This window comes from Lycium ferocissimum, chromosome 12, assembly GCF_029784015.1.
Source record: "Lycium ferocissimum isolate CSIRO_LF1 chromosome 12, AGI_CSIRO_Lferr_CH_V1, whole genome shotgun sequence".
NCBI classification, from domain to species: domain Eukaryota; kingdom Viridiplantae; phylum Streptophyta; class Magnoliopsida; order Solanales; family Solanaceae; genus Lycium; species Lycium ferocissimum.
This window is the reverse complement of record NC_081353.1, coordinates 58,967,580-58,973,589: the sequence shown is the minus strand read 5'-3', so window position 1 is coordinate 58,973,589 and position 6,010 is coordinate 58,967,580.

The window sequence follows — 6,010 nt, the reverse complement described above, 5'->3', positions numbered from 1 at the left end:
TCAGTATTTGGCCGACCAAGTCGATCTGCTTTTTACCTTTGATCACCTGGTCCAACTGTACTCTCCTTGCGTATTTCGGGGGAGGGGGGTAGGAATGGTGCATCTGGCTTCCCGAGGCATTCAGAGCCTTATCACTAATTCCGAGGACGATTGTGATCGTAGATGGCACGATAGGTTTATTATGATACCTACCGATCTTCTGCACAACGCTTTTCCGAAACCATTCTCGAAATTATGGAACCATGCCCGTAAGTATCTTGACCTTATCTTCCTTCTCCTTCAAAGATTCCCCTCCCCTGCTTATGCTTCGTTTCCTTTTATAGCAGTCCTCGTGGAGCTAGACTACATGCCCGATCTCTTAAGTGGGGTGATGAATCCCCTGCGCTCCTCTATTGGGATTGAAAGGACCTGGAAGAGTATATCTACCGACCGCTGGAGGGGAAAAATCCATGGTGAGTTTTTAATAAAGACTTTTCCTTCCCGTTATCATTTTTCGCTTATCTCATTATTCGGGGACCGCTCCTCATGTGTATTTTACGTAGGCTTGCCTGCCCGGGGATCGTCATCCCGGCGGCTCATTCTCATTGAAGAAGCGCACACCACTCTTGCTCTGGCTGCTGCCAGTCGGAAACGAAGACTTCCCAGGGATGCAAGCGCATCTACTTGGAAGAAGGATTGGCTCCCGGGTGCGATCTCGTCGCCGACTATTACAGCATTGAAACAAAGCTATGTCGGGAGTGGTGAATTTGGAAGAAGGCGGGGAGGATGGGGCTGCTGACAGAGGAGAGGAATGGCCTTCCGAGCCTGTTGCTGACAACCTTAGAGGGACTACGAGCGATACAGATGCCAGTCCCTCCGCCTCGCCCCCTCAGGGAGACGAGATTGATTTGGAGGCTCCTCTCTCTTACCAGACGGGACTGCTCCCCTAGGTATACTTATTTAATTAAGGTTGTCACTTTGTTCCTTCTAAATTTCTCATCCTTCCGTACGTATTTCTTTATAGGGCCATGCTTTCATTACTTCTGTTCTCGAGACGATTAGGAGCTCGCCTTCTTTGTCCCGAGAAGTGAGAAGGCAGCAATCCGAGAACTTTTGCCCGAGGTCGATTGTCCGAGCCGATGACACCGCAGATCTTTTTCGGGACTCCTCGAACGGCGGAAGCTAAGGAAGCTTTGTCTGCCCGAGAGAGAGCTTTTCGGGACCTGACAACTGCCCATCGAACTTCGGAGATGGCCACGCGGGGAGAGAGGTTCGGCTTTGCCACCCAAGGGGGATCTGGCAAGTTTGGAGGTTTCCAGAACAAAACTTAGAGCCGTAATGTTCGATTGAAGCAGCGTCGGGCTGCCAATTAGCACTTTTCTAATATTTTAAGGGACTATGTCGTGCTGAAGACCTGACGCAATGTTCTTTTGGACATCAAAGAAGGTCGCATTCGAGATATTGATTCTGTTCTGACAGATGCAGAGGTGGATATGGGGGCCGCCGATATTGCTATGGATGACCTCCGTGACTAGAACCCTTCCTCCTCTGATGCTTCCTCTAGTTCTTCGGATAATGAAGATGCTGGCCCTCCTTCTTAGCACGTGCTCCCCTTTCGGGTCTTTATACCGTTAACCTTATTTGCAGGTGCCGTTTTTTTTTTTGGTGTGTTTTATTGAAGGTTGGGTCTATGTAGCCTTAATCTGATTTTTGTCCGAGCCTGCGTGCTCATAATTATATCCTTTTCTGAGTTTTCTCCGTTGGATATCAAGCCTTATGTGCCTTTAAAATGTTTTTCCGAGCCTGGGTGCTCGAAGGAAAAGATGTTTCCTGCAGAATATATATATCTATGCGTGTGATTACGTTCATTTGATTTCTTTTGTGCTTTGACATGCGCTTTGTTGGCAACGATGCATAGCGATTGCAAGTAATCTTATTGGCTTTTATTTTTAACACTTAGCCGTGGGGGCGTGACCGCTATGCCCGTCTACCAGAACTATGTTTATGTTCTAGTATTGGTGTTTAAGCTTAAAAATTAATGACCGGTACACGGGCTTTTTCATTTTAGCATTTTGTGTTTGAGGTCATCATTTTTAACTTAATCCGGGTATGTCACTTTTGGAAACACTTTTTGCTGTTAGGAATTATTCATCTGATTCGCAACGAGAGGGAGGGAGGGGTCCCCAGGTTTTGGTGCTGATGAGGAAGACGTCTCAACCTCATTTAATGGCACAAAGGTTCATGGAACCTACACGCTCGAGTGTCGTGTGTTTGAAGCGATTTTTACGGGGTCGTATGGCTTCCAAGTTTGGTTTTGTCCCGAACGTTTTTGTTTTTAAGAGATACCTAATTGGTAAACGCTTTGAAAACAAGTGGGGATTCTTATTTCACTTTCCCTGGAGTTTACACGAACAAACTGCTTGATTGAAGTGCGAAAAATCTAGTAAGATACATGAGGGCGGGGAAGGCTAGGTAGCGACTAATGTTCCTTTTCTCCTGGCAGTCCCAGTCCTCGTGTGTTAATTCAGTTTTGCTCGATTCCCCTTCTCTCTCCCCTGTACTCATTTGTGAGGTACTGAGGATTCGAGTATCGGGTTTGACAACATTTGGTAGAGCTCTCTCCAGGTTTTTTAATTTCTGATCGAATGTGACACGTTTTTGTGCCATTGCCTTGTTAAAAACCTTACCAGTAAAACCTTTTTGGGACAAAACCTAGGCTAAGGAAAAGAGTGCAACATGTGTCTTCGGTCCTCCTTCCGATAGTCAGGAGGTGGAGAAGCAGGTAGTTCCTCCCAGGGTGATTCCTGTCATTGAGAGGAAGCAATTTAGGATAAAATAAATAATGTATTTGCGCAATCATACCTGTCATCCTTATCAAAGGTAGCATCTCTTGAGATGGCTGACGTTTTAATTATGCTTTAATTCTTTTCCGTGCTCGTCCCTGATCCGGTAAGATCCTTTTCCTGTAATCCCCACGATTTGGTATGGGCCTTCCTAATTATGTCCGTGTAACGACTCGCTTGGTCGTTGTGCGTGCTTTGACCATTCTATCCTTGCTAGTACTCTTCCGAAGCTAGAAATGAGCGGACCTAAATAATTTGGTTGGGTTGTATCCTGTGTTTTGTGACTTGTAAGTGACTTTATGATGTATTTTTAACCTGGTTTGTTTGTTGGCTTGTGTTCATAAGGCCTTAGAATGATTTTGAGAGACTAAGTATAAAAATATTGGAATTTCCATGCTCACTGGTTCACAATGCCTCATTGCTACAATGATTCTTTGCTGTAGCGAGATCGTTGCAGCGAAGACTGGGTTCGTTGCAACGAAGGGTGGGAAAATCCCAGGGTTCGTTGCAGCGAAGGCCCCGTTCGCTGCAACGAGTTCGTTGCAGTGAGACTTTGGTCGCTGCAACGAAGCCCACTTAAGTCTAATGACGAGTTTAAGTAGTTATTTCATGCCCACACTTCTCATAATCCCCAAAACAGTTCCCAAGAGCATAGAGGCGAGTTTCTAAGGCTAGGGAACTCTTCTTTATCAAAGGTAAGCCTTAATCACTAACTTTCTTCGCTTAATTTTCATATTAGATTCTTGTTTCAATCAAAAGACCCTTAACGGGAATTGAAGGGTAGGACACAAACACCAAGAAAATCCTATAATACTAATGGGTTATTGTTTATTGTTTAATCATCTAAGAGTAGAAATAATCACTTCCTAGGATGAGAACTGGATATTCAATGATGGAAATTGCTTGTTGAGCCCTAAGGTTCCAATAAAAATGAGAACTTTAGCTAAAATCAGATTTGTAGGGTTAAATTGATTATAGAACCCATAAATGGAGTTAATATGATTGTTGAGACTAGAATTAGGATGAATATGTTCCTAAGGAAAGTGAACCATTGATTAAGGGTAGAAGTGGATGGGTTGTCTTCACCAAATTGTTATTATTGAGTTAATACTCTATTACTTACTTAGCATTATGATTTCTAGACTTTGAACGTTCTGAGGCATTGCGAAAGGGAAAGGCTGTTGCGAAGTGATTCCATTGATCAAGTTTGCTTTTAGGTAGGTTACGGTTTACTTAAGTTAGACTTTGATTAGTTGATTATATATGTCATAGAATTTATAGGAGAAAGCATGTCTAGGTCTTCGGACATAGAGTTTGGGTGATCGTTGTTAGTTATATGATTTAATTGTGTAAAGTGATTCTCCATTGTTGAGGTTGATAAACTTGAATTATATTCTTGAGACCGTTGAAAGGGAGGTGTTCATATATACCTTTCAGAGATGAATTGAAATAGTTACATATTATATTATCATTGAGCAGATTATTTGTGAGTCTTATTATGACTTGTGTTATTTGATTATGCTTCATTGGTGTTGACTTGATATGTATTATTGAGCTATTCATGTGATGTGATTATGAGGCATTTATTGATGATGATTGGGATGGGACATATACATCTCTTAAGGCACAGTTGACAGGGGGTGATGATGTAGCCTAATTATGAGCTTGTGGTCCGAGGTTTATTTCGGAACGAGTGGTACATGGACACCATGGGCCCCCTGCAGGTCATGGATAATTGAGGAAAACGTTACCATTTAGCATGTGTGTATAGAGGTGGAGATTTTATCATTTATTGCATTACATTTGGCCTGTCTAGTGGTGTTCTTTGTTGATGATTGGTGACTGATTTCTGAGTGAGGACTATTCGAGGATACTTGTTGTGGTTTCATGTTTGTTGCGCCTGTCTGCCTATTCCATTTATTTTATGTATGTATGCGTGATACTAATCTTAATCGACCTATGATACCTACCAGTACGTGTTGTTTATACTGACTAACACTTGCTGCACTTTTTTTGAGTGTAGATTTTGAGTCAGAGACGTCTTCTAGACCTCACATCTAGTAGAGGTTATTCGTTATCAAGATCAAAAGGTGAGCTCCTATCCGTGCCATGCTGCTTGAAGATCTTTCTTTATTTCAGATGTCTATTTTCATTGACATTCTGTTTATTTTAGACAGTTATCTGTTCTCTTTAGACATTGGTAGTTCGAGTCTGTACAATGGCTTTCAGTTTTTGGGGATGTAATAACTAGATTTCCACACTCATTATTTATTTATATTATTGTTAGAGTTTTATCATTTACGTGTGAGATGTTTTATAATTGATTTAAGTAATTAAAATTGGCTTGATAATGGGTTAAGGGATTGGTTTGCCCACTATAGGACTAGTGTGGGTGCCACTCATGTCTATTTGGGATGTGACAACGCAAGTTTGCCTTCATTGACGTCCCGTGTTGTGAGGGTGACCTTGCGGATGACGTAGTCCCCGATTTTGAAATGCCTTAAGTTTGTTTTTCTGTTGAAATATCTTTCAACAATCTGCTTCTGCGCTATCATACGCACAAAAGCCATTTCTCTTCGTTCTTCAAGCAATTCCAACCCTACGGCCATTGTCTCGTTGTTAGATTCTTCTATGGTTTGGGTGTACTAGATGCTTGTTTCCCCGATCTCCACAAGTATTAGGGCTTCGGCCCCGTATAGCAGGGACAATGGGGTTCCGCCCGTGCTAGTTTTAAGAGTAGTTCTGTATGCCCACAATACCCCCGGTAATTCTTCCGGCCACCTCCTCTTGGCAGCCTCCAGCATCTTTTTGATATTCTAAATCAGGATCTTGTTGGTTGATTCTGCCTGCCCGTTTGCACACGGATGATATGGGGAAGAGGCTGTTTGTTTAATTTGCAACCCTTCCAGGAATTTGGTGATCTTTGCCCCCACAAAGTGAAGACCGCTATTGCTGTTGACACCTAATTTTTGACCTCCCATAATTTATTTTAATTACCCAGAGTCCTTGGATATCAAACAAAGTAAAATGTGTATTTTTATAAGCCAAAATGACTTTTACAAAATTGTTTCGACAATATTTTACCATTTCATTCGGCAAAATAACTTTAATAATATTATAAAACATTTAGAAAATAACTTACATATTTTCATGATTAAAATGAAGCATTTGCCAAATTTAATCAGGAA